This window comes from Microcebus murinus, chromosome 24 (assembly GCF_040939455.1).
Source record: "Microcebus murinus isolate Inina chromosome 24, M.murinus_Inina_mat1.0, whole genome shotgun sequence".
NCBI lineage: Eukaryota > Metazoa > Chordata > Mammalia > Primates > Cheirogaleidae > Microcebus > Microcebus murinus.
In genome coordinates, this window is record NC_134127.1 from 31918263 (window position 1) to 31945780 (window position 27518).

Consider the following 27518-nt stretch of genomic DNA (forward strand, 5'->3'; position numbering starts at 1 on the left):
CCCACAATACGCTGGAACAACATGAGAGGTATATGAATAAGAACACAGGGGGGGCCGGGCGCGGTGGCTCACGCCTGTAATCCTAGCTCTCTGGGAGGCCGAGGCGGGCGGATTGCTCCAGGTCAGGAGTTCGAAACCAGCCTGAGCAAGAGCGAGACCCCGTCTCTACTAAAAATAGAAAGAAATTAATTGGCCAACTAATATATATAGAAAAACACAGCCGGGCGTGGTGGTGCATGCCTGTAGTCCCAACTACTCGGGAGGCTGAGGCAGCAGGATTGCTTGAGCCCGGAGATTGAGGTTGCTGTGAGCTAGGCTGACGCCATGGCACTCACTCTAGCCTGGGCAGCAAAACGAGACTCTGTCTCAAAAAATAAAAAAAAAAGAACACAGGGGGGAGGGCGGCACGGGCAACACATGTCACCTGAATACTTGTACTCCCATCATCTGCTTGAAAAGAGAGAGAAAAGAAAATGCAATCCTAGAGGTAAGAGACACTTTTTAAAAATAATGAATCCGAAGAGAAAAGTAAAAGGAGGCCTGTGGAGCAGGTCTGGGTGTGACTCCGGATCCCCCAACATCAGGTGCCACCACCAAAGATTCCTGCGTGTAGCCCATAGAACCCCAAAAGCAACGGGACGAGTTCTGGTCACATACTCCCTCAAAATGACATCCTGGCCTTCTTCTGGAACTCCCTCCCCTCTCAGACTCTCAAGGTTTCCTCCAGCGTGTCGGTTCCCACAGAGCAGACCTTTGGTCTGAGACCTGACAGTCCAGATGCCACGCATGCTGCCGCGTGGCGGCGGTGTCGCGGCTTGGGACAAGAGGAGGCCCCACGGTGCGGGCTGGGGCGCCAGGCACCGCGCGGGCGCTGAGGGTGGGGGTGACCCCCACCCCGGGCCGCCGCCGCGCTCCCAGAAAGGGGACAGAACAAGAGGCAAAAAAAAAAAAAAAGCAGCAGCCTGTGGCACCCGGTATTCCCAGGCGGTCTCCCATCCAAGTACTAACCAGGCCCGACCCTGCTTAGCTTCCGAGACCAGACGAGATCGGGGGCGTTCAGGGTGGTGTGGCCCTAGACGGCGGCGGAGGGCGCCCCTGCCCCGCTCGAGAAGCCGAGCCTCTCTGGGCTTCCCCGCCGCCACCTCCCGCCCCAGGCCCCGCGCCGGGCCGGGCCGGGCCGGTTGAGTTCGCCGGCCGGGTCCCGCTGGCTCCCAGGGACGGGGGTGATGGGCGGGGCGGGGCGGGGCGGGGCGGGGTGGGGGGCTGTCTCTCTATACACACACACACACACTCACACTCACTCACACTCACACAAGATGCGCCTCCACGGCTGGACTCGCCAAGGTGGAGCCCTCCCAGCCCCCCTCGTCTCCTCGCCCGGCCTCCTTCACCTACCCGCTGCCCACCCCCAGCGCGTCGCTGCCGCTGACTGCGCACGCGCGGGACGCTCGCCCTTTGACCCCAGCCAGGGGCCGCCCTCCCCCACAACCCCTTTCAGCTGTGCCCCCCCCCTCGCCCTGTGGGTGGGCTGCCGCCTATTCCCCCGGGCCAGGGCTGGGGCACAGCCAGTGTATGGGGCGTCTCTCTCTGGGGATGTGTCCCATGGGTGGGGTGGGGTGGCGTGGTTTGGGGGGTGCTGAAGAAATCAGTCCCCTCCATCTCCTACCTCTGGAAAACGCCCAAGCCCGTGGAGAACTGCCGGCACCGCTTCGTGGGGGCCGGGACCCTCCTCCGTGTCCTCCTGTGGCCCAGTCCAAGGGGCCTGGGCCTGGCCGGGGCTGCATTGGACCCCGACCACCCTGGCGTGTGGACTCGCTAAAAATCGGCCATTAGATATTGGATTCCAGCTTCCTGGAGGTCATTTCACTAATGAGTGCACCGGAAAGAGTTTCCTAATCCATCTGTGAGGGTGGCAACTGAAAGAGAATTTGAAAGCTGACAGAATAGGCGAGGGAAGGCATAGGAGATTTCCACACCCAGCAAGGAAGACTTTCCCGAAATGGAAGAAAGAAACGAGCAAACAGAGACACCGGTAGCCCGCCCGGAAAAGAGTCTGCCCCTGAGAGAAAGCACCCTGACCAGGTTCACCCGTGGGTGGGTGGCGAGCTAGCGGCATTCAGAAGAGCGAGGCCCGCAGTCTGTGCGGAAGACACCTGCGCTCGGGTGTGTGTGGCGGCGCGATTCACAAGCAGCTCTAGACGTTAAACCCAGGAGAAGCCAGGGAGTTCCCAACGCCCCAGGTGTCCTCAGCCCACGACTGGCTGCTGTGGGAATGCGAAGCCCGGCTCCTTGTCTCAGAGCGGGGTTCCCAGGAGGATCAGGCTGAAGCTGGGACTTGGCCTCAAAGTGTCCCCTCGCATGGCCACCCCCTTCCCCTTCCTGCTCCTCTACTCCTGGTGCCCCTCCATCCAGGGGCCAGACCTTAAAGAGTCACCGCAAGAGAATCCTGGTCCCAAAGGAGCCTTCTGGGGGACCGGTGCTGAGAGAGGTTGTGGGCATGGCCCGCTGGGGCTCTGCCCGACCCAGGGCTGAGAGATGCCACCTCCCAGCTCTGGGTCCCTGCAGGAAGTGTTGGCAAGCACAGGGCCGGTCCTCCAAAGGCCCAGGTGCAGGGAGCCCAGGCCAAGCAGCCTGTGGAAGAAGCCACTTGCCGTGCCACCCCGGGAACAGGACTGCAGGCCCCGGCCCTTCCCACCTCCTCCTCCTCCTCCTCCTCCTCCCCCCCGCCCCGCCCCCACAGGGCACAGGGCTCAGAGACACCTCAGACTCTTGCTACCCAAAGTGCAAAGGGCATCAGTTGCTCCTCCAACCCCCCCCCCCCCCGCCCAGCAGACCACGTTGTCCAGCCAGCCCCCGGGCCTCCCTGGGGTGCCCAGCACAAAAGTGCAGACACCCACCGGACCCTCAGTCTCAGTTTTCGGAGGTTTTTGCCACTCTAAGGACCCGCAGGCCAGCTGGGCCTTCGGGCAGGACAGAGAGCCCCGGAATCCGACGTGGAGAGCTGCGTGTACGTCCCCATCAGGAGGCGGTCCCCACCTCCGCGGCTCTCCCCTTGCGGGGAGCGGCAGCCCAGCCGGCAGCCGCAGGGCCTCAGGGAAGACACCAGGCTGGGCCCCCGCGGCACAGCGGGGGCACGTCCCCCGCACTCACGCGACTTAGGGACGGCTGCTGGAGACTGCTGCGGCCACCCTGCTGCCGGGTTTCTGGAGGGCTTCCTGGAAGCAGCATCCACACCAAGCCCTTGGAAGGCCCAGGCGACGGAGGAGCCGGTCAGGCAGGGGCCGAGGACGGTGAGAGGCCGGGCGGGAAGGAGCGTGTCAGGCAGGGGCAGAGGACGGTGACCGGCCGGGCGGGGAGGAGCCGGTCAGGCGGGGGCCCAGGACAGTGACGGGCCTGGCCGGGGAGGAGTGCGTCAGGCAGGGGCAGAGGAGACGGGCTGGGTAAGGGTTAGGGTTACAGTTAGGGCACAATTCACAATCCCAAAGACGTGGAAGCGACCCGAGTGCCCATCCATCCAGGAGTGCATCAATAAAATGTGGCGCGTGGACACCACGGAGTGCCATTCGGCTGTGAGGAGCAGCGGTGAGAGGGCGCCTCTCGTGTTCTCCTGGCCAGAGCTGGAACCCGTTCCAGTAAACCAAGTATCCCAAGAATGGACACACGAGCACCACGTGAGCGCGCTCACCAGCAAATTGGTACGAACGGATGGACGCCTAAGTGGACGGAGAGGAATCACCTTCATCGGGTGGGTGTCGGGCGGGTGGGGGGAGGGGAGGGGCATACACATCCATTAGGCATGGGGTGGGTGCGCACCGACTGGGGGATGGGCGCACTTGAAGCTCTGACCCGAGGGGGGAGGCTTGGAGAGGGCAAGGCACCCGACCTTAACATTGGTACCCCCACAATACGCTGGAACAACATGAGAGGTATATGAATAAGAACACAGGGGGGGCCGGGCGCGGTGGCTCACGCCTGTAATCCTAGCTCTCTGGGAGGCCGAGGCGGGCGGATTGCTCCAGGTCAGGAGTTCGAAACCAGCCTGAGCAAGAGCGAGACCCCGTCTCTACTAAAAATAGAAAGAAATTAATTGGCCAACTAATATATATAGAAAAACACAGCCGGGCGTGGTGGTGCATGCCTGTAGTCCCAACTACTCGGGAGGCTGAGGCAGCAGGATTGCTTGAGCCCGGAGATTGAGGTTGCTGTGAGCTAGGCTGACGCCATGGCACTCACTCTAGCCTGGGCAGCAAAACGAGACTCTGTCTCAAAAAATAAAAAAAAAAGAACACAGGGGGGAGGGCGGCACGGGCAACACATGTCACCTGAATACTTGTACTCCCATCATCTGCTTGAAAAGAGAGAGAAAAGAAAATGCAATCCTAGAGGTAAGAGACACTTTTTAAAAATAATGAATCCGAAGAGAAAAGTAAAAGGAGGCCTGTGGAGCAGGTCTGGGTGTGACTCCGGATCCCCCAACATCAGGTGCCACCACCAAAGATTCCTGCGTGTAGCCCATAGAACCCCAAAAGCAACGGGACGAGTTCTGGTCACATACTCCCTCAAAATGACATCCTGGCCTTCTTCTGGAACTCCCTCCCCTCTCAGACTCTCAAGGTTTCCTCCAGCGTGTCGGTTCCCACAGAGCAGACCTTTGGTCTGAGACCTGACAGTCCAGATGCCACGCATGCTGCCGCGTGGCGGCGGTGTCGCGGCTTGGGACAAGAGGAGGCCCCACGGTGCGGGCTGGGGCGCCAGGCACCGCGCGGGCGCTGAGGGTGGGGGTGACCCCCACCCCGGGCCGCCGCCGCGCTCCCAGAAAGGGGACAGAACAAGAGGCAAAAAAAAAAAAAAAGCAGCAGCCTGTGGCACCCGGTATTCCCAGGCGGTCTCCCATCCAAGTACTAACCAGGCCCGACCCTGCTTAGCTTCCGAGACCAGACGAGATCGGGGGCGTTCAGGGTGGTGTGGCCCTAGACGGCGGCGGAGGGCGCCCCTGCCCCGCTCGAGAAGCCGAGCCTCTCTGGGCTTCCCCGCCGCCGCCTCCCGCCCCAGGCCCCGCGCCGGGCCGGGCCGGGCCGGTTGAGTTCGCCGGCCGGGTCCCGCTGGCTCCCAGGGACGGGGGTGATGGGCGGGGCGGGGCGGGGCGGGGCGGGGTGGGGGGCTGTCTCTCTATACACACACACACACACTCACACTCACTCACACTCACACAAGATGCGCCTCCACGGCTGGACTCGCCAAGGTGGAGCCCTCCCAGCCCCCCTCGTCTCCTCGCCCGGCCTCCTTCACCTACCCGCTGCCCACCCCCAGCGCGTCGCTGCCGCTGACTGCGCACGCGCGGGACGCTCGCCCTTTGACCCCAGCCAGGGGCCGCCCTCCCCCACAACCCCTTTCAGCTGTGCCCCCCCCCTCGCCCTGTGGGTGGGCTGCCGCCTATTCCCCCGGGCCAGGGCTGGGGCACAGCCAGTGTATGGGGCGTCTCTCTCTGGGGATGTGTCCCATGGGTGGGGTGGGGTGGCGTGGTTTGGGGGGTGCTGAAGAAATCAGTCCCCTCCATCTCCTACCTCTGGAAAACGCCCAAGCCCGTGGAGAACTGCCGGCACCGCTTCGTGGGGGCCGGGACCCTCCTCCGTGTCCTCCTGTGGCCCAGTCCAAGGGGCCTGGGCCTGGCCGGGGCTGCATTGGACCCCGACCACCCTGGCGTGTGGACTCGCTAAAAATCGGCCATTAGATATTGGATTCCAGCTTCCTGGAGGTCATTTCACTAATGAGTGCACCGGAAAGAGTTTCCTAATCCATCTGTGAGGGTGGCAACTGAAAGAGAATTTGAAAGCTGACAGAATAGGCGAGGGAAGGCATAGGAGATTTCCACACCCAGCAAGGAAGACTTTCCCGAAATGGAAGAAAGAAACGAGCAAACAGAGACACCGGTAGCCCGCCCGGAAAAGAGTCTGCCCCTGAGAGAAAGCACCCTGACCAGGTTCACCCGTGGGTGGGTGGCGAGCTAGCGGCATTCAGAAGAGCGAGGCCCGCAGTCTGTGCGGAAGACACCTGCGCTCGGGTGTGTGTGGCGGCGCGATTCACAAGCAGCTCTAGACGTTAAACCCAGGAGAAGCCAGGGAGTTCCCAACGCCCCAGGTGTCCTCAGCCCACGACTGGCTGCTGTGGGAATGCGAAGCCCGGCTCCTTGTCTCAGAGCGGGGTTCCCAGGAGGATCAGGCTGAAGCTGGGACTTGGCCTCAAAGTGTCCCCTCGCATGGCCACCCCCTTCCCCTTCCTGCTCCTCTACTCCTGGTGCCCCTCCATCCAGGGGCCAGACCTTAAAGAGTCACCGCAAGAGAATCCTGGTCCCAAAGGAGCCTTCTGGGGGACCGGTGCTGAGAGAGGTTGTGGGCATGGCCCGCTGGGGCTCTGCCCGACCCAGGGCTGAGAGATGCCACCTCCCAGCTCTGGGTCCCTGCAGGAAGTGTTGGCAAGCACAGGGCCGGTCCTCCAAAGGCCCAGGTGCAGGGAGCCCAGGCCAAGCAGCCTGTGGAAGAAGCCACTTGCCGTGCCACCCCGGGAACAGGACTGCAGGCCCCGGCCCTTCCCACCTCCTCCTCCTCCTCCTCCTCCTCCCCCCCGCCCCGCCCCCACAGGGCACAGGGCTCAGAGACACCTCAGACTCTTGCTACCCAAAGTGCAAAGGGCATCAGTTGCTCCTCCAACCCCCCCCCCCCCGCCCAGCAGACCACGTTGTCCAGCCAGCCCCCGGGCCTCCCTGGGGTGCCCAGCACAAAAGTGCAGACACCCACCGGACCCTCAGTCTCAGTTTTCGGAGGTTTTTGCCACTCTAAGGACCCGCAGGCCAGCTGGGCCTTCGGGCAGGACAGAGAGCCCCGGAATCCGACGTGGAGAGCTGCGTGTACGTCCCCATCAGGAGGCGGTCCCCACCTCCGCGGCTCTCCCCTTGCGGGGAGCGGCAGCCCAGCCGGCAGCCGCAGGGCCTCAGGGAAGACACCAGGCTGGGCCCCCGCGGCACAGCGGGGGCACGTCCCCCGCACTCACGCGACTTAGGGACGGCTGCTGGAGACTGCTGCGGCCACCCTGCTGCCGGGTTTCTGGAGGGCTTCCTGGAAGCAGCATCCACACCAAGCCCTTGGAAGGCCCAGGCGACGGAGGAGCCGGTCAGGCAGGGGCCGAGGACGGTGAGAGGCCGGGCGGGAAGGAGCGTGTCAGGCAGGGGCAGAGGACGGTGACCGGCCGGGCGGGGAGGAGCCGGTCAGGCGGGGGCCCAGGACAGTGACGGGCCTGGCCGGGGAGGAGTGCGTCAGGCAGGGGCAGAGGAGACGGGCTGGGTAAGGGTTAGGGTTACAGTTAGGGCACAATTCACAATCCCAAAGACGTGGAAGCGACCCGAGTGCCCATCCATCCAGGAGTGCATCAATAAAATGTGGCGCGTGGACACCACGGAGTGCCATTCGGCTGTGAGGAGCAGCGGTGAGAGGGCGCCTCTCGTGTTCTCCTGGCCAGAGCTGGAACCCGTTCCAGTAAACCAAGTATCCCAAGAATGGACACACGAGCACCACGTGAGCGCGCTCACCAGCAAATTGGTACGAACGGATGGACGCCTAAGTGGACGGAGAGGAATCACCTTCATCGGGTGGGTGTCGGGCGGGTGGGGGGAGGGGAGGGGCATACACATCCATTAGGCATGGGGTGGGTGCGCACCGACTGGGGGATGGGCGCACTTGAAGCTCTGACCCGAGGGGGGAGGCTTGGAGAGGGCAAGGCACCCGACCTTAACATTGGTACCCCCACAATACGCTGGAACAACATGAGAGGTATATGAATAAGAACACAGGGGGGGCCGGGCGCGGTGGCTCACGCCTGTAATCCTAGCTCTCTGGGAGGCCGAGGCGGGCGGATTGCTCCAGGTCAGGAGTTCGAAACCAGCCTGAGCAAGAGCGAGACCCCGTCTCTACTAAAAATAGAAAGAAATTAATTGGCCAACTAATATATATAGAAAAACACAGCCGGGCGTGGTGGTGCATGCCTGTAGTCCCAACTACTCGGGAGGCTGAGGCAGCAGGATTGCTTGAGCCCGGAGATTGAGGTTGCTGTGAGCTAGGCTGACGCCATGGCACTCACTCTAGCCTGGGCAGCAAAACGAGACTCTGTCTCAAAAAATAAAAAAAAAAGAACACAGGGGGGAGGGCGGCACGGGCAACACATGTCACCTGAATACTTGTACTCCCATCATCTGCTTGAAAAGAGAGAGAAAAGAAAATGCAATCCTAGAGGTAAGAGACACTTTTTAAAAATAATGAATCCGAAGAGAAAAGTAAAAGGAGGCCTGTGGAGCAGGTCTGGGTGTGACTCCGGATCCCCCAACATCAGGTGCCACCACCAAAGATTCCTGCGTGTAGCCCATAGAACCCCAAAAGCAACGGGACGAGTTCTGGTCACATACTCCCTCAAAATGACATCCTGGCCTTCTTCTGGAACTCCCTCCCCTCTCAGACTCTCAAGGTTTCCTCCAGCGTGTCGGTTCCCACAGAGCAGACCTTTGGTCTGAGACCTGACAGTCCAGATGCCACGCATGCTGCCGCGTGGCGGCGGTGTCGCGGCTTGGGACAAGAGGAGGCCCCACGGTGCGGGCTGGGGCGCCAGGCACCGCGCGGGCGCTGAGGGTGGGGGTGACCCCCACCCCGGGCCGCCGCCGCGCTCCCAGAAAGGGGACAGAACAAGAGGCAAAAAAAAAAAAAAAGCAGCAGCCTGTGGCACCCGGTATTCCCAGGCGGTCTCCCATCCAAGTACTAACCAGGCCCGACCCTGCTTAGCTTCCGAGACCAGACGAGATCGGGGGCGTTCAGGGTGGTGTGGCCCTAGACGGCGGCGGAGGGCGCCCCTGCCCCGCTCGAGAAGCCGAGCCTCTCTGGGCTTCCCCGCCGCCGCCTCCCGCCCCAGGCCCCGCGCCGGGCCGGGCCGGGCCGGTTGAGTTCGCCGGCCGGGTCCCGCTGGCTCCCAGGGACGGGGGTGATGGGCGGGGCGGGGCGGGGCGGGGCGGGGTGGGGGGCTGTCTCTCTATACACACACACACACACTCACACTCACTCACACTCACACAAGATGCGCCTCCACGGCTGGACTCGCCAAGGTGGAGCCCTCCCAGCCCCCCTCGTCTCCTCGCCCGGCCTCCTTCACCTACCCGCTGCCCACCCCCAGCGCGTCGCTGCCGCTGACTGCGCACGCGCGGGACGCTCGCCCTTTGACCCCAGCCAGGGGCCGCCCTCCCCCACAACCCCTTTCAGCTGTGCCCCCCCCCCTCGCCCTGTGGGTGGGCTGCCGCCTATTCCCCCGGGCCAGGGCTGGGGCACAGCCAGTGTATGGGGCGTCTCTCTCTGGGGATGTGTCCCATGGGTGGGGTGGGGTGGCGTGGTTTGGGGGGTGCTGAAGAAATCAGTCCCCTCCATCTCCTACCTCTGGAAAACGCCCAAGCCCGTGGAGAACTGCCGGCACCGCTTCGTGGGGGCCGGGACCCTCCTCCGTGTCCTCCTGTGGCCCAGTCCAAGGGGCCTGGGCCTGGCCGGGGCTGCATTGGACCCCGACCACCCTGGCGTGTGGACTCGCTAAAAATCGGCCATTAGATATTGGATTCCAGCTTCCTGGAGGTCATTTCACTAATGAGTGCACCGGAAAGAGTTTCCTAATCCATCTGTGAGGGTGGCAACTGAAAGAGAATTTGAAAGCTGACAGAATAGGCGAGGGAAGGCATAGGAGATTTCCACACCCAGCAAGGAAGACTTTCCCGAAATGGAAGAAAGAAACGAGCAAACAGAGACACCGGTAGCCCGCCCGGAAAAGAGTCTGCCCCTGAGAGAAAGCACCCTGACCAGGTTCACCCGTGGGTGGGTGGCGAGCTAGCGGCATTCAGAAGAGCGAGGCCCGCAGTCTGTGCGGAAGACACCTGCGCTCGGGTGTGTGTGGCGGCGCGATTCACAAGCAGCTCTAGACGTTAAACCCAGGAGAAGCCAGGGAGTTCCCAACGCCCCAGGTGTCCTCAGCCCACGACTGGCTGCTGTGGGAATGCGAAGCCCGGCTCCTTGTCTCAGAGCGGGGTTCCCAGGAGGATCAGGCTGAAGCTGGGACTTGGCCTCAAAGTGTCCCCTCGCATGGCCACCCCCTTCCCCTTCCTGCTCCTCTACTCCTGGTGCCCCTCCATCCAGGGGCCAGACCTTAAAGAGTCACCGCAAGAGAATCCTGGTCCCAAAGGAGCCTTCTGGGGGACCGGTGCTGAGAGAGGTTGTGGGCATGGCCCGCTGGGGCTCTGCCCGACCCAGGGCTGAGAGATGCCACCTCCCAGCTCTGGGTCCCTGCAGGAAGTGTTGGCAAGCACAGGGCCGGTCCTCCAAAGGCCCAGGTGCAGGGAGCCCAGGCCAAGCAGCCTGTGGAAGAAGCCACTTGCCGTGCCACCCCGGGAACAGGACTGCAGGCCCCGGCCCTTCCCACCTCCTCCTCCTCCTCCTCCTCCTCCCCCCCGCCCCGCCCCCACAGGGCACAGGGCTCAGAGACACCTCAGACTCTTGCTACCCAAAGTGCAAAGGGCATCAGTTGCTCCTCCAACCCCCCCCCCCCCCGCCCAGCAGACCACGTTGTCCAGCCAGCCCCCGGGCCTCCCTGGGGTGCCCAGCACAAAAGTGCAGACACCCACCGGACCCTCAGTCTCAGTTTTCGGAGGTTTTTGCCACTCTAAGGACCCGAAGGCCAGCTGGGCCTTCGGGCAGGACAGAGAGCCCCGGAATCCGACGTGGAGAGCTGCGTGTACGTCCCCATCAGGAGGCGGTCCCCACCTCCGCGGCTCTCCCCTTGCGGGGAGCGGCAGCCCAGCCGGCAGCCGCAGGGCCTCAGGGAAGACACCAGGCTGGGCCCCCGCGGCACAGCGGGGGCACGTCCCCCGCACTCACGCGACTTAGGGACGGCTGCTGGAGACTGCTGCGGCCACCCTGCTGCCGGGTTTCTGGAGGGCTTCCTGGAAGCAGCATCCACACCAAGCCCTTGGAAGGCCCAGGCGACGGAGGAGCCGGTCAGGCAGGGGCCGAGGACGGTGAGAGGCCGGGCGGGAAGGAGCGTGTCAGGCAGGGGCAGAGGACGGTGACCGGCCGGGCGGGGAGGAGCCGGTCAGGCGGGGGCCCAGGACAGTGACGGGCCTGGCCGGGGAGGAGTGCGTCAGGCAGGGGCAGAGGAGACGGGCTGGGTAAGGGTTAGGGTTACAGTTAGGGCACAATTCACAATCCCAAAGACGTGGAAGCGACCCGAGTGCCCATCCATCCAGGAGTGCATCAATAAAATGTGGCGCGTGGACACCACGGAGTGCCATTCGGCTGTGAGGAGCAGCGGTGAGAGGGCGCCTCTCGTGTTCTCCTGGCCAGAGCTGGAACCCGTTCCAGTAAACCAAGTATCCCAAGAATGGACACACGAGCACCACGTGAGCGCGCTCACCAGCAAATTGGTACGAACGGATGGACGCCTAAGTGGACGGAGAGGAATCACCTTCATCGGGTGGGTGTCGGGCGGGTGGGGGGAGGGGAGGGGCATACACATCCATTAGGCATGGGGTGGGTGCGCACCGACTGGGGGATGGGCGCACTTGAAGCTCTGACCCGAGGGGGGAGGCTTGGAGAGGGCAAGGCACCCGACCTTAACATTGGTACCCCCACAATACGCTGGAACAACATGAGAGGTATATGAATAAGAACACAGGGGGGGCCGGGCGCGGTGGCTCACGCCTGTAATCCTAGCTCTCTGGGAGGCCGAGGCGGGCGGATTGCTCCAGGTCAGGAGTTCGAAACCAGCCTGAGCAAGAGCGAGACCCCGTCTCTACTAAAAATAGAAAGAAATTAATTGGCCAACTAATATATATAGAAAAACACAGCCGGGCGTGGTGGTGCATGCCTGTAGTCCCAACTACTCGGGAGGCTGAGGCAGCAGGATTGCTTGAGCCCGGAGATTGAGGTTGCTGTGAGCTAGGCTGACGCCATGGCACTCACTCTAGCCTGGGCAGCAAAACGAGACTCTGTCTCAAAAAATAAAAAAAAAAGAACACAGGGGGGAGGGCGGCACGGGCAACACATGTCACCTGAATACTTGTACTCCCATCATCTGCTTGAAAAGAGAGAGAAAAGAAAATGCAATCCTAGAGGTAAGAGACACTTTTTAAAAATAATGAATCCGAAGAGAAAAGTAAAAGGAGGCCTGTGGAGCAGGTCTGGGTGTGACTCCGGATCCCCCAACATCAGGTGCCACCACCAAAGATTCCTGCGTGTAGCCCATAGAACCCCAAAAGCAACGGGACGAGTTCTGGTCACATACTCCCTCAAAATGACATCCTGGCCTTCTTCTGGAACTCCCTCCCCTCTCAGACTCTCAAGGTTTCCTCCAGCGTGTCGGTTCCCACAGAGCAGACCTTTGGTCTGAGACCTGACAGTCCAGATGCCACGCATGCTGCCGCGTGGCGGCGGTGTCGCGGCTTGGGACAAGAGGAGGCCCCACGGTGCGGGCTGGGGCGCCAGGCACCGCGCGGGCGCTGAGGGTGGGGGTGACCCCCACCCCGGGCCGCCGCCGCGCTCCCAGAAAGGGGACAGAACAAGAGGCAAAAAAAAAAAAAAAAGCAGCAGCCTGTGGCACCCGGTATTCCCAGGCGGTCTCCCATCCAAGTACTAACCAGGCCCGACCCTGCTTAGCTTCCGAGACCAGACGAGATCGGGGGCGTTCAGGGTGGTGTGGCCCTAGACGGCGGCGGAGGGCGCCCCTGCCCCGCTCGAGAAGCCGAGCCTCTCTGGGCTTCCCCGCCGCCGCCTCCCGCCCCAGGCCCCGCGCCGGGCCGGGCCGGGCCGGTTGAGTTCGCCGGCCGGGTCCCGCTGGCTCCCAGGGACGGGGGTGATGGGCGGGGCGGGGCGGGGCGGGGCGGGGTGGGGGGCTGTCTCTCTATACACACACACACACACTCACACTCACTCACACTCACACAAGATGCGCCTCCACGGCTGGACTCGCCAAGGTGGAGCCCTCCCAGCCCCCCTCGTCTCCTCGCCCGGCCTCCTTCACCTACCCGCTGCCCACCCCCAGCGCGTCGCTGCCGCTGACTGCGCACGCGCGGGACGCTCGCCCTTTGACCCCAGCCAGGGGCCGCCCTCCCCCACAACCCCTTTCAGCTGTGCCCCCCCCCTCGCCCTGTGGGTGGGCTGCCGCCTATTCCCCCGGGCCAGGGCTGGGGCACAGCCAGTGTATGGGGCGTCTCTCTCTGGGGATGTGTCCCATGGGTGGGGTGGGGTGGCGTGGTTTGGGGGGTGCTGAAGAAATCAGTCCCCTCCATCTCCTACCTCTGGAAAACGCCCAAGCCCGTGGAGAACTGCCGGCACCGCTTCGTGGGGGCCGGGACCCTCCTCCGTGTCCTCCTGTGGCCCAGTCCAAGGGGCCTGGGCCTGGCCGGGGCTGCATTGGACCCCGACCACCCTGGCGTGTGGACTCGCTAAAAATCGGCCATTAGATATTGGATTCCAGCTTCCTGGAGGTCATTTCACTAATGAGTGCACCGGAAAGAGTTTCCTAATCCATCTGTGAGGGTGGCAACTGAAAGAGAATTTGAAAGCTGACAGAATAGGCGAGGGAAGGCATAGGAGATTTCCACACCCAGCAAGGAAGACTTTCCCGAAATGGAAGAAAGAAACGAGCAAACAGAGACACCGGTAGCCCGCCCGGAAAAGAGTCTGCCCCTGAGAGAAAGCACCCTGACCAGGTTCACCCGTGGGTGGGTGGCGAGCTAGCGGCATTCAGAAGAGCGAGGCCCGCAGTCTGTGCGGAAGACACCTGCGCTCGGGTGTGTGTGGCGGCGCGATTCACAAGCAGCTCTAGACGTTAAACCCAGGAGAAGCCAGGGAGTTCCCAACGCCCCAGGTGTCCTCAGCCCACGACTGGCTGCTGTGGGAATGCGAAGCCCGGCTCCTTGTCTCAGAGCGGGGTTCCCAGGAGGATCAGGCTGAAGCTGGGACTTGGCCTCAAAGTGTCCCCTCGCATGGCCACCCCCTTCCCCTTCCTGCTCCTCTACTCCTGGTGCCCCTCCATCCAGGGGCCAGACCTTAAAGAGTCACCGCAAGAGAATCCTGGTCCCAAAGGAGCCTTCTGGGGGACCGGTGCTGAGAGAGGTTGTGGGCATGGCCCGCTGGGGCTCTGCCCGACCCAGGGCTGAGAGATGCCACCTCCCAGCTCTGGGTCCCTGCAGGAAGTGTTGGCAAGCACAGGGCCGGTCCTCCAAAGGCCCAGGTGCAGGGAGCCCAGGCCAAGCAGCCTGTGGAAGAAGCCACTTGCCGTGCCACCCCGGGAACAGGACTGCAGGCCCCGGCCCTTCCCACCTCCTCCTCCTCCTCCTCCTCCTCCCCCCCGCCCCGCCCCCACAGGGCACAGGGCTCAGAGACACCTCAGACTCTTGCTACCCAAAGTGCAAAGGGCATCAGTTGCTCCTCCAACCCCCCCCCCCCCGCCCAGCAGACCACGTTGTCCAGCCAGCCCCCGGGCCTCCCTGGGGTGCCCAGCACAAAAGTGCAGACACCCACCGGACCCTCAGTCTCAGTTTTCGGAGGTTTTTGCCACTCTAAGGACCCGCAGGCCAGCTGGGCCTTCGGGCAGGACAGAGAGCCCCGGAATCCGACGTGGAGAGCTGCGTGTACGTCCCCATCAGGAGGCGGTCCCCACCTCCGCGGCTCTCCCCTTGCGGGGAGCGGCAGCCCAGCCGGCAGCCGCAGGGCCTCAGGGAAGACACCAGGCTGGGCCCCCGCGGCACAGCGGGGGCACGTCCCCCGCACTCACGCGACTTAGGGACGGCTGCTGGAGACTGCTGCGGCCACCCTGCTGCCGGGTTTCTGGAGGGCTTCCTGGAAGCAGCATCCACACCAAGCCCTTGGAAGGCCCAGGCGACGGAGGAGCCGGTCAGGCAGGGGCCGAGGACGGTGAGAGGCCGGGCGGGAAGGAGCGTGTCAGGCAGGGGCAGAGGACGGTGACCGGCCGGGCGGGGAGGAGCCGGTCAGGCGGGGGCCCAGGACAGTGACGGGCCTGGCCGGGGAGGAGTGCGTCAGGCAGGGGCAGAGGAGACGGGCTGGGTAAGGGTTAGGGTTACAGTTAGGGCACAATTCACAATCCCAAAGACGTGGAAGCGACCCGAGTGCCCATCCATCCAGGAGTGCATCAATAAAATGTGGCGCGTGGACACCACGGAGTGCCATTCGGCTGTGAGGAGCAGCGGTGAGAGGGCGCCTCTCGTGTTCTCCTGGCCAGAGCTGGAACCCGTTCCAGTAAACCAAGTATCCCAAGAATGGACACACGAGCACCACGTGAGCGCGCTCACCAGCAAATTGGTACGAACGGATGGACGCCTAAGTGGACGGAGAGGAATCACCTTCATCGGGTGGGTGTCGGGCGGGTGGGGGGAGGGGAGGGGCATACACATCCATTAGGCATGGGGTGGGTGCGCACCGACTGGGGGATGGGCGCACTTGAAGCTCTGACCCGAGGGGGGAGGCTTGGAGAGGGCAAGGCACCCGACCTTAACATTGGTACCCCCACAATACGCTGGAACAACATGAGAGGTATATGAATAAGAACACAGGGGGGGCCGGGCGCGGTGGCTCACGCCTGTAATCCTAGCTCTCTGGGAGGCCGAGGCGGGCGGATTGCTCCAGGTCAGGAGTTCGAAACCAGCCTGAGCAAGAGCGAGACCCCGTCTCTACTAAAAATAGAAAGAAATTAATTGGCCAACTAATATATATAGAAAAACACAGCCGGGCGTGGTGGTGCATGCCTGTAGTCCCAACTACTCGGGAGGCTGAGGCAGCAGGATTGCTTGAGCCCGGAGATTGAGGTTGCTGTGAGCTAGGCTGACGCCATGGCACTCACTCTAGCCTGGGCAGCAAAACGAGACTCTGTCTCAAAAAATAAAAAAAAAAGAACACAGGGGGGAGGGCGGCACGGGCAACACATGTCACCTGAATACTTGTACTCCCATCATCTGCTTGAAAAGAGAGAGAAAAGAAAATGCAATCCTAGAGGTAAGAGACACTTTTTAAAAATAATGAATCCGAAGAGAAAAGTAAAAGGAGGCCTGTGGAGCAGGTCTGGGTGTGACTCCGGATCCCCCAACATCAGGTGCCACCACCAAAGATTCCTGCGTGTAGCCCATAGAACCCCAAAAGCAACGGGACGAGTTCTGGTCACATACTCCCTCAAAATGACATCCTGGCCTTCTTCTGGAACTCCCTCCCCTCTCAGACTCTCAAGGTTTCCTCCAGCGTGTCGGTTCCCACAGAGCAGACCTTTGGTCTGAGACCTGACAGTCCAGATGCCACGCATGCTGCCGCGTGGCGGCGGTGTCGCGGCTTGGGACAAGAGGAGGCCCCACGGTGCGGGCTGGGGCGCCAGGCACCGCGCGGGCGCTGAGGGTGGGGGTGACCCCCACCCCGGGCCGCCGCCGCGCTCCCAGAAAGGGGACAGAACAAGAGGCAAAAAAAAAAAAAAAGCAGCAGCCTGTGGCACCCGGTATTCCCAGGCGGTCTCCCATCCAAGTACTAACCAGGCCCGACCCTGCTTAGCTTCCGAGAACAGACGAGATCGGGGGCGTTCAGGGTGGTGTGGCCCTAGACGGCGGCGGAGGGCGCCCCTGCCCCGCTCGAGAAGCCGAGCCTCTCTGGGCTTCCCCGCCGCCGCCTCCCGCCCCAGGCCCCGCGCCGGGCCGGGCCGGGCCGGTTGAGTTCGCCGGCCGGGTCCCGCTGGCTCCCAGGGACGGGGGTGATGGGCGGGGCGGGGCGGGGCGGGGCGGGGTGGGGGGCTGTCTCTCTATACACACACACACACACTCACACTCACTCACACTCACACAAGATGCGCCTCCACGGCTGGACTCGCCAAGGTGGAGCCCTCCCAGCCCCCCTCGTCTCCTCGCCCGGCCTCCTTCACCTACCCGCTGCCCACCCCCAGCGCGTCGCTGCCGCTGACTGCGCACGCGCGGGACGCTCGCCCTTTGACCCCAGCCAGGGGCCGCCCTCCCCCACAACCCCTTTCAGCTGTGCCCCCCCCCTCGCCCTGTGGGTGGGCTGCCGCCTATTCCCCCGGGCCAGGGCTGGGGCACAGCCAGTGTATGGGGCGTCTCTCTCTGGGGATGTGTCCCATGGGTGGGGTGGGGTGGCGTGGTTTGGGGGGTGCTGAAGAAATCAGTCCCCTCCATCTCCTACCTCTGGAAAACGCCCAAGCCCGTGGAGAACTGCCGGCACCGCTTCGTGGGGGCCGGGACCCTCCTCCGTGTCCTCCTGTGGCCCAGTCCAAGGGGCCTGGGCCTGGCCGGGGCTGCATTGGACCCCGACCACCCTGGCGTGTGGACTCGCTAAAAATCGGCCATTAGATATTGGATTCCAGCTTCCTGGAGGTCATTTCACTAATGAGTGCACCGGAAAGAGTTTCCTAATCCATCTGTGAGGGTGGCAACTGAAAGAGAATTTGAAAGCTGACAGAATAGGCGAGGGAAGGCATAGGAGATTTCCACACCCAGCAAGGAAGACTTTCCCGAAATGGAAGAAAGAAACGAGCAAACAGAGACACCGGTAGCCCGCCCGGAAAAGAGTCTGCCCCTGAGAGAAAGCACCCTGACCAGGTTCACCCGTGGGTGGGTGGCGAGCTAGCGGCATTCAGAAGAGCGAGGCCCGCAGTCTGTGCGGAAGACACCTGCGCTCGGGTGTGTGTGGCGGCGCGATTCACAAGCAGCTCTAGACGTTAAACCCAGGAGAAGCCAGGGAGTTCCCAACGCCCCAGGTGTCCTCAGCCCACGACTGGCTGCTGTGGGAATGCGAAGCCCGGCTCCTTGTCTCAGAGCGGGGTTCCCAGGAGGATCAGGCTGAAGCTGGGACTTGGCCTCAAAGTGTCCCCTCGCATGGCCACCCCCTTCCCCTTCCTGCTCCTCTACTCCTGGTGCCCCTCCATCCAGGGGCCAGACCTTAAAGAGTCACCGCAAGAGAATCCTGGTCCCAAAGGAGGGGGACCGGTGCTGAGAGAGGTTGTGGGCATGGCCCGCTGGGGCTCTGCCCGACATAGGGCTGAGAGATGCCACCTCCCAGCTCTGGGTCCCTGCAGGAAGTGTTGGCAAGCACAGGGCCGGTCCTCCAAAGGCCCAGGTGCAGGGAGCCCAGGCCAAGCAGCCTGTGGAAGAAGCCACTTGCCGTGCCACCCCGGGAACAGGACTGCAGGCCCCGGCCCTTCCCACCTCCTCCTCCTCCTCCTCCTCCTCCCCCCCGCCCCGCCCCCACAGGGCACAGGGCTCAGAGACACCTCAGACTCTTGCTACCCAAAGTGCAAAGGGCATCAGTTGCTCCTCCAACCCCCCCCCCCCCCCCCCCGCCCAGCAGACCACGTTGTCCAGCCAGCCCCCGGGCCTCCCTGGGGTGCCCAGCACAAAAGTGCAGACACCCACCGGACCCTCAGTCTCAGTTTTCGGAGGTTTTTGCCACTCTAAGGACCCGCAGGCCAGCTGGGCCTTCGGGCAGGACAGAGAGCCCCGGAATCCGACGTGGAGAGCTGCGTGTACGTCCCCATCAGGAGGCGGTCCCCACCTCCGCGGCTCTCCCCTTGCGGGGAGCGGCAGCCCAGCCGGCAGCCGCAGGGCCTCAGGGAAGACACCAGGCTGGGCCCCCGCGGCACAGCGGGGGCACGTCCCCCGCACTCACGCGACTTAGGGACGGCTGCTGGAGACTGCTGCGGCCACCCTGCTGCCGGGTTTCTGGAGGGCTTCCTGGAAGCAGCATCCACACCAAGCCCTTGGAAGGCCCAGGCGACGGAGGAGCCGGTCAGGCAGGGGCCGAGGACGGTGAGAGGCCGGGCGGGAAGGAGCGTGTCAGGCAGGGGCAGAGGACGGTGACCGGCCGGGCGGGGAGGAGCCGGTCAGGCGGGGGCCCAGGACAGTGACGGGCCTGGCCGGGGAGGAGTGCGTCAGGCAGGGGCAGAGGAGACGGGCTGGGTAAGGGTTAGGGTTACAGTTAGGGCACAATTCACAATCCCAAAGACGTGGAAGCGACCCGAGTGCCCATCCATCCAGGAGTGCATCAATAAAATGTGGCGCGTGGACACCACGGAGTGCCATTCGGCTGTGAGGAGCAGCGGTGAGAGGGCGCCTCTCGTGTTCTCCTGGCCAGAGCTGGAACCCGTTCCAGTAAACCAAGTATCCCAAGAATGGACACACGAGCACCACGTGAGCGCGCTCACCAGCAAATTGGTACGAACGGATGGACGCCTAAGTGGACGGAGAGGAATCACCTTCATCGGGTGGGTGTCGGGCGGGTGGGGGGAGGGGAGGGGCATACACATCCATTAGGCATGGGGTGGGTGCGCACCGACTGGGGGATGGGCGCACTTGAAGCTCTGACCCGAGGGGGGAGGCTTGGAGAGGGCAAGGCACCCGACCTTAACATTGGTACCCCCACAATACGCTGGAACAACATGAGAGGTATATGAATAAGAACACAGGGGGGGCCGGGCGCGGTGGCTCACGCCTGTAATCCTAGCTCTCTGGGAGGCCGAGGCGGGCGGATTGCTCCAGGTCAGGAGTTCGAAACCAGCCTGAGCAAGAGCGAGACCCCGTCTCTACTAAAAATAGAAAGAAATTAATTGGCCAACTAATATATATAGAAAAACACAGCCGGGCGTGGTGGTGCATGCCTGTAGTCCCAACTACTCGGGAGGCTGAGGCAGCAGGATTGCTTGAGCCCGGAGATTGAGGTTGCTGTGAGCTAGGCTGACGCCATGGCACTCACTCTAGCCTGGGCAGCAAAACGAGACTCTGTCTCAAAAAATAAAAAAAAAAGAACACAGGGGGGAGGGCGGCACGGGCAACACATGTCACCTGAATACTTGTACTCCCATCATCTGCTTGAAAAGAGAGAGAAAAGAAAATGCAATCCTAGAGGTAAGAGACACTTTTTAAAAATAATGAATCCGAAGAGAAAAGTAAAAGGAGGCCTGTGGAGCAGGTCTGGGTGTGACTCCGGATCCCCCAACATCAGGTGCCACCACCAAAGATTCCTGCGTGTAGCCCATAGAACCCCAAAAGCAACGGGACGAGTTCTGGTCACATACTCCCTCAAAATGACATCCTGGCCTTCTTCTGGAACTCCCTCCCCTCTCAGACTCTCAAGGTTTCCTCCAGCGTGTCGGTTCCCACAGAGCAGACCTTTGGTCTGAGACCTGACAGTCCAGATGCCACGCATGCTGCCGCGTGGCGGCGGTGTCGCGGCTTGGGACAAGAGGAGGCCCCACGGTGCGGGCTGGGGCGCCAGGCACCGCGCGGGCGCTGAGGGTGGGGGTGACCCCCACCCCGGGCCGCCGCCGCGCTCCCAGAAAGGGGACAGAACAAGAGGCAAAAAAAAAAAAAAGCAGCAGCCTGTGGCACCCGGTATTCCCAGGCGGTCTCCCATCCAAGTACTAACCAGGCCCGACCCTGCTTAGCTTCCGAGACCAGACGAGATCGGGGGCGTTCAGGGTGGTGTGGCCCTAGACGGCGGCGGAGGGCGCCCCTGCCCCGCTCGAGAAGCCGAGCCTCTCTGGGCTTCCCCGCCGCCGCCTCCCGCCCCAGGCCCCGCGCCGGGCCGGGCCGGGCCGGTTGAGTTCGCCGGCCGGGTCCCGCTGGCTCCCAGGGACGGGGGTGATGGGCGGGGCGGGGCGGGGCGGGGCGGGGCGGGGCGGGGTGGGGGGCTGTCTCTCTATACACACACACACACACTCACACTCACTCACACTCACACAAGATGCGCCTCCACGGCTGGACTCGCCAAGGTGGAGCCCTCCCAGCCCCCCTCGTCTCCTCGCCCGGCCTCCTTCACCTACCCGCTGCCCACCCCCAGCGCGTCGCTGCCGCTGACTGCGCACGCGCGGGACGCTCGCCCTTTGACCCCAGCCAGGGGCCGCCCTCCCCCACAACCCCTTTCAGCTGTGCCCCCCCCCTCGCCCTGTGGGTGGGCTGCCGCCTATTCCCCCGGGCCAGGGCTGGGGCACAGCCAGTGTATGGGGCGTCTCTCTCTGGGGATGTGTCCCATGGGTGGGGTGGGGTGGCGTGGTTTGGGGGGTGCTGAAGAAATCAGTCCCCTCCATCTCCTACCTCTGGAAAACGCCCAAGCCCGTGGAGAACTGCCGGCACCGCTTCGTGGGGGCCGGGACCCTCCTCCGTGTCCTCCTGTGGCCCAGTCCAAGGGGCCTGGGCCTGGCCGGGGCTGCATTGGACCCCGACCACCCTGGCGTGTGGACTCGCTAAAAATCGGCCATTAGATATTGGATTCCAGCTTCCTGGAGGTCATTTCACTAATGAGTGCACCGGAAAGAGTTTCCTAATCCATCTGTGAGGGTGGCAACTGAAAGAGAATTTGAAAGCTGACAGAATAGGCGAGGGAAGGCATAGGAGATTTCCACACCCAGCAAGGAAGACTTTCCCGAAATGGAAGAAAGAAACGAGCAAACAGAGACACCGGTAGCCCGCCCGGAAAAGAGTCTGCCCCTGAGAGAAAGCACCCTGACCAGGTTCACCCGTGGGTGGGTGGCGAGCTAGCGGCATTCAGAAGAGCGAGGCCCGCAGTCTGTGCGGAAGACACCTGCGCTCGGGTGTGTGTGGCGGCGCGATTCACAAGCAGCTCTAGACGTTAAACCCAGGAGAAGCCAGGGAGTTCCCAACGCCCCAGGTGTCCTCAGCCCACGACTGGCTGCTGTGGGAATGCGAAGCCCGGCTCCTTGTCTCAGAGCGGGGTTCCCAGGAGGATCAGGCTGAAGCTGGGACTTGGCCTCAAAGTGTCCCCTCGCATGGCCACCCCCTTCCCCTTCCTGCTCCTCTACTCCTGGTGCCCCTCCATCCAGGGGCCAGACCTTAAAGAGTCACCGCAAGAGAATCCTGGTCCCAAAGGAGCCTTCTGGGGGACCGGTGCTGAGAGAGGTTGTGGGCATGGCCCGCTGGGGCTCTGCCCGACATAGGGCTGAGAGATGCCACCTCCCAGCTCTGGGTCCCTGCAGGAAGTGTTGGCAAGCACAGGGCCGGTCCTCCAAAGGCCCAGGTGCAGGGAGCCCAGGCCAAGCAGCCTGTGGAAGAAGCCACTTGCCGTGCCACCCCGGGAACAGGACTGCAGGCCCCGGCCCTTCCCACCTCCTCCTCCTCCTCCTCCTCCTCCCCCCCGCCCCGCCCCCACAGGGCACAGGGCTCAGAGACACCTCAGACTCTTGCTACCCAAAGTGCAAAGGGCATCAGTTGCTCCTCCAACCCCCCCCCCCCCCCCCCGCCCAGCAGACCACGTTGTCCAGCCAGCCCCCGGGCCTCCCTGGGGTGCCCAGCACAAAAGTGCAGACACCCACCGGACCCTCAGTCTCAGTTTTCGGAGGTTTTTGCCACTCTAAGGACCCGCAGGCCAGCTGGGCCTTCGGGCAGGACAGAGAGCCCCGGAATCCGACGTGGAGAGCTGCGTGTACGTCCCCATCAGGAGGCGGTCCCCACCTCCGCGGCTCTCCCCTTGCGGGGAGCGGCAGCCCAGCCGGCAGCCGCAGGGCCTCAGGGAAGACACCAGGCTGGGCCCCCGCGGCACAGCGGGGGCACGTCCCCCGCACTCACGCGACTTAGGGACGGCTGCTGGAGACTGCTGCGGCCACCCTGCTGCCGGGTTTCTGGAGGGCTTCCTGGAAGCAGCATCCACACCAAGCCCTTGGAAGGCCCAGGCGACGGAGGAGCCGGTCAGGCAGGGGCCGAGGACGGTGAGAGGCCGGGCGGGAAGGAGCGTGTCAGGCAGGGGCAGAGGACGGTGACCGGCCGGGCGGGGAGGAGCCGGTCAGGCGGGGGCCCAGGACAGTGACGGGCCTGGCCGGGGAGGAGTGCGTCAGGCAGGGGCAGAGGAGACGGGCTGGGTAAGGGTTAGGGTTACAGTTAGGGCACAATTCACAATCCCAAAGACGTGGAAGCGACCCGAGTGCCCATCCATCCAGGAGTGCATCAATAAAATGTGGCGCGTGGACACCACGGAGTGCCATTCGGCTGTGAGGAGCAGCGGTGAGAGGGCGCCTCTCGTGTTCTCCTGGCCAGAGCTGGAACCCGTTCCAGTAAACCAAGTATCCCAAGAATGGACACACGAGCACCACGTGAGCGCGCTCACCAGCAAATTGGTACGAACGGATGGACGCCTAAGTGGACGGAGAGGAATCACCTTCATCGGGTGGGTGTCGGGCGGGTGGGGGGAGGGGAGGGGCATACACATCCATTAGGCATGGGGTGGGTGCGCACCGACTGGGGGATGGGCGCACTTGAAGCTCTGACCCGAGGGGGGAGGCTTGGAGAGGGCAAGGCACCCGACCTTAACATTGGTACCCCCACAATACGCTGGAACAACATGAGAGGTATATGAATAAGAACACAGGGGGGGCCGGGCGCGGTGGCTCACGCCTGTAATCCTAGCTCTCTGGGAGGCCGAGGCGGGCGGATTGCTCCAGGTCAGGAGTTCGAAACCAGCCTGAGCAAGAGCGAGACCCCGTCTCTACTAAAAATAGAAAGAAATTAATTGGCCAACTAATATATATAGAAAAACACAGCCGGGCGTGGTGGTGCATGCCTGTAGTCCCAACTACTCGGGAGGCTGAGGCAGCAGGATTGCTTGAGCCCGGAGATTGAGGTTGCTGTGAGCTAGGCTGACGCCATGGCACTCACTCTAGCCTGGGCAGCAAAACGAGACTCTGTCTCAAAAAATAAAAAAAAAAGAACACAGGGGGGAGGGCGGCACGGGCAACACATGTCACCTGAATACTTGTACTCCCATCATCTGCTTGAAAAGAGAGAGAAAAGAAAATGCAATCCTAGAGGTAAGAGACACTTTTTAAAAATAATGAATCCGAAGAGAAAAGTAAAAGGAGGCCTGTGGAGCAGGTCTGGGTGTGACTCCGGATCCCCCAACATCAGGTGCCACCACCAAAGATTCCTGCGTGTAGCCCATAGAACCCCAAAAGCAACGGGACGAGTTCTGGTCACATACTCCCTCAAAATGACATCCTGGCCTTCTTCTGGAACTCCCTCCCCTCTCAGACTCTCAAGGTTTCCTCCAGCGTGTCGGTTCCCACAGAGCAGACCTTTGGTCTGAGACCTGACAGTCCAGATGCCACGCATGCTGCCGCGTGGCGGCGGTGTCGCGGCTTGGGACAAGAGGAGGCCCCACGGTGCGGGCTGGGGCGCCAGGCACCGCGCGGGCGCTGAGGGTGGGGGTGACCCCCACCCCGGGCCGCCGCCGCGCTCCCAGAAAGGGGACAGAACAAGAGGCAAAAAAAAAAAAAAGCAGCAGCCTGTGGCACCCGGTATTCCCAGGCGGTCTCCCATCCAAGTACTAACCAGGCCCGACCCTGCTTAGCTTCCGAGACCAGACGAGATCGGGGGCGTTCAGGGTGGTGTGGCCCTAGACGGCGGCGGAGGGCGCCCCTGCCCCGCTCGAGAAGCCGAGCCTCTCTGGGCTTCCCCGCCGCCGCCTCCCGCCCCAGGCCCCGCGCCGGGCCGGGCCGGGCCGGTTGAGTTCGCCGGCCGGGTCCCGCTGGCTCCCAGGGACGGGGGTGATGGGCGGGGCGGGGCGGGGCGGGGCGGGGCGGGGCGGGGTGGGGGGCTGTCTCTCTATACACACACACACACACTCACACTCACTCACACTCACACAAGATGCGCCTCCACGGCTGGACTCGCCAAGGTGGAGCCCTCCCAGCCCCCCTCGTCTCCTCGCCCGGCCTCCTTCACCTACCCGCTGCCCACCCCCAGCGCGTCGCTGCCGCTGACTGCGCACGCGCGGGACGCTCGCCCTTTGACCCCAGCCAGGGGCCGCCCTCCCCCACAACCCCTTTCAGCTGTGCCCCCCCCCTCGCCCTGTGGGTGGGCTGCCGCCTATTCCCCCGGGCCAGGGCTGGGGCACAGCCAGTGTATGGGGCGTCTCTCTCTGGGGATGTGTCCCATGGGTGGGGTGGGGTGGCGTGGTTTGGGGGGTGCTGAAGAAATCAGTCCCCTCCATCTCCTACCTCTGGAAAACGCCCAAGCCCGTGGAGAACTGCCGGCACCGCTTCGTGGGGGCCGGGACCCTCCTCCGTGTCCTCCTGTGGCCCAGTCCAAGGGGCCTGGGCCTGGCCGGGGCTGCATTGGACCCCGACCACCCTGGCGTGTGGACTCGCTAAAAATCGGCCATTAGATATTGGATTCCAGCTTCCTGGAGGTCATTTCACTAATGAGTGCACCGGAAAGAGTTTCCTAATCCATCTGTGAGGGTGGCAACTGAAAGAGAATTTGAAAGCTGACAGAATAGGCGAGGGAAGGCATAGGAGATTTCCACACCCAGCAAGGAAGACTTTCCCGAAATGGAAGAAAGAAACGAGCAAACAGAGACACCGGTAGCCCGCCCGGAAAAGAGTCTGCCCCTGAGAGAAAGCACCCTGACCAGGTTCACCCGTGGGTGGGTGGCGAGCTAGCGGCATTCAGAAGAGCGAGGCCCGCAGTCTGTGCGGAAGACACCTGCGCTCGGGTGTGTGTGGCGGCGCGATTCACAAGCAGCTCTAGACGTTAAACCCAGGAGAAGCCAGGGAGTTCCCAACGCCCCAGGTGTCCTCAGCCCACGACTGGCTGCTGTGGGAATGCGAAGCCCGGCTCCTTGTCTCAGAGCGGGGTTCCCAGGAGGATCAGGCTGAAGCTGGGACTTGGCCTCAAAGTGTCCCCTCGCATGGCCACCCCCTTCCCCTTCCTGCTCCTCTACTCCTGGTGCCCCTCCATCCAGGGGCCAGACCTTAAAGAGTCACCGCAAGAGAATCCTGGTCCCAAAGGAGCCTTCTGGGGGACCGGTGCTGAGAGAGGTTGTGGGCATGGCCCGCTGGGGCTCTGCCCGACATAGGGCTGAGAGATGCCACCTCCCAGCTCTGGGTCCCTGCAGGAAGTGTTGGCAAGCACAGGGCCGGTCCTCCAAAGGCCCAGGTGCAGGGAGCCCAGGCCAAGCAGCCTGTGGAAGAAGCCACTTGCCGTGCCACCCCGGGAACAGGACTGCAGGCCCCGGCCCTTCCCACCTCCTCCTCCTCCTCCTCCTCCTCCCCCCCGCCCCGCCCCCACAGGGCACAGGGCTCAGAGACACCTCAGACTCTTGCTACCCAAAGTGCAAAGGGCATCAGTTGCTCCTCCAACCCCCCCCCCCCCCCCCCGCCCAGCAGACCACGTTGTCCAGCCAGCCCCCGGGCCTCCCTGGGGTGCCCAGCACAAAAGTGCAGACACCCACCGGACCCTCAGTCTCAGTTTTCGGAGGTTTTTGCCACTCTAAGGACCCGCAGGCCAGCTGGGCCTTCGGGCAGGACAGAGAGCCCCGGAATCCGACGTGGAGAGCTGCGTGTACGTCCCCATCAGGAGGCGGTCCCCACCTCCGCGGCTCTCCCCTTGCGGGGAGCGGCAGCCCAGCCGGCAGCCGCAGGGCCTCAGGGAAGACACCAGGCTGGGCCCCCGCGGCACAGCGGGGGCACGTCCCCCGCACTCACGCGACTTAGGGACGGCTGCTGGAGACTGCTGCGGCCACCCTGCTGCCGGGTTTCTGGAGGGCTTCCTGGAAGCAGCATCCACACCAAGCCCTTGGAAGGCCCAGGCGACGGAGGAGCCGGTCAGGCAGGGGCCGAGGACGGTGAGAGGCCGGGCGGGAAGGAGCGTGTCAGGCAGGGGCAGAGGACGGTGACCGGCCGGGCGGGGAGGAGCCGGTCAGGCGGGGGCCCAGGACAGTGACGGGCCTGGCCGGGGAGGAGTGCGTCAGGCAGGGGCAGAGGAGACGGGCTGGGTAAGGGTTAGGGTTACAGTTAGGGCACAATTCACAATCCCAAAGACGTGGAAGCGACCCGAGTGCCCATCCATCCAGGAGTGCATCAATAAAATGTGGCGCGTGGACACCACGGAGTGCCATTCGGCTGTGAGGAGCAGCGGTGAGAGGGCGCCTCTCGTGTTCTCCTGGCCAGAGCTGGAACCCGTTCCAGTAAACCAAGTATCCCAAGAATGGACACACGAGCACCACGTGAGCGCGCTCACCAGCAAATTGGTACGAACGGATGGACGCCTAAGTGGACGGAGAGGAATCACCTTCATCGGGTGGGTGTCGGGCGGGTGGGGGGAGGGGAGGGGCATACACATCCATTAGGCATGGGGTGGGTGCGCACCGACTGGGGGATGGGCGCACTTGAAGCTCTGACCCGAGGGGGGAGGCTTGGAGAGGGCAAGGCACCCGACCTTAACATTGGTACCCCCACAATACGCTGGAACAACATGAGAGGTATATGAATAAGAACACAGGGGGGGCCGGGCGCGGTGGCTCACGCCTGTAATCCTAGCTCTCTGGGAGGCCGAGGCGGGCGGATTGCTCCAGGTCAGGAGTTCGAAACCAGCCTGAGCAAGAGCGAGACCCCGTCTCTACTAAAAATAGAAAGAAATTAATTGGCCAACTAATATATAT

General features: G+C 63.1%; 7 non-coding genes across 7 annotated transcripts; all 7 read right to left on the reverse strand.

The window, feature by feature from the left end:
- Nucleotides 1-959: 959 nt before the first annotated feature.
- Nucleotides 960-1078, reverse strand: LOC142864191 (5S ribosomal RNA). The gene has a single exon (XR_012914776.1). It is a non-coding gene; the product is annotated as a 5S ribosomal RNA (ribosomal RNA).
- A 3779-nt stretch (nt 1079-4857) lies between these two features.
- Nucleotides 4858-4976, reverse strand: LOC142864202 (5S ribosomal RNA). Its single transcript, XR_012914787.1, has one exon. It is a non-coding gene; the product is annotated as a 5S ribosomal RNA (ribosomal RNA).
- A 3778-nt stretch (nt 4977-8754) lies between these two features.
- Nucleotides 8755-8873, reverse strand: LOC142864213 (5S ribosomal RNA). The gene has a single exon (XR_012914794.1). It is a non-coding gene; the product is annotated as a 5S ribosomal RNA (ribosomal RNA).
- Nucleotides 8874-12654: 3781 nt separating this feature from the next.
- LOC142864224 (5S ribosomal RNA) lies at nt 12655-12773 on the reverse strand. Its single transcript, XR_012914795.1, has one exon. It is a non-coding gene; the product is annotated as a 5S ribosomal RNA (ribosomal RNA).
- A 3778-nt stretch (nt 12774-16551) lies between these two features.
- On the reverse strand, nt 16552-16670 carry LOC142864206 (5S ribosomal RNA). Its single transcript, XR_012914791.1, has one exon. It is a non-coding gene; the product is annotated as a 5S ribosomal RNA (ribosomal RNA).
- Nucleotides 16671-20446: 3776 nt separating this feature from the next.
- Nucleotides 20447-20565, reverse strand: LOC142864235 (5S ribosomal RNA). Its single transcript, XR_012914796.1, has one exon. It is a non-coding gene; the product is annotated as a 5S ribosomal RNA (ribosomal RNA).
- Nucleotides 20566-24357: 3792 nt separating this feature from the next.
- On the reverse strand, nt 24358-24476 carry LOC142864246 (5S ribosomal RNA). Its single transcript, XR_012914797.1, has one exon. It is a non-coding gene; the product is annotated as a 5S ribosomal RNA (ribosomal RNA).
- Nucleotides 24477-27518: the final 3042 nt, after the last annotated feature.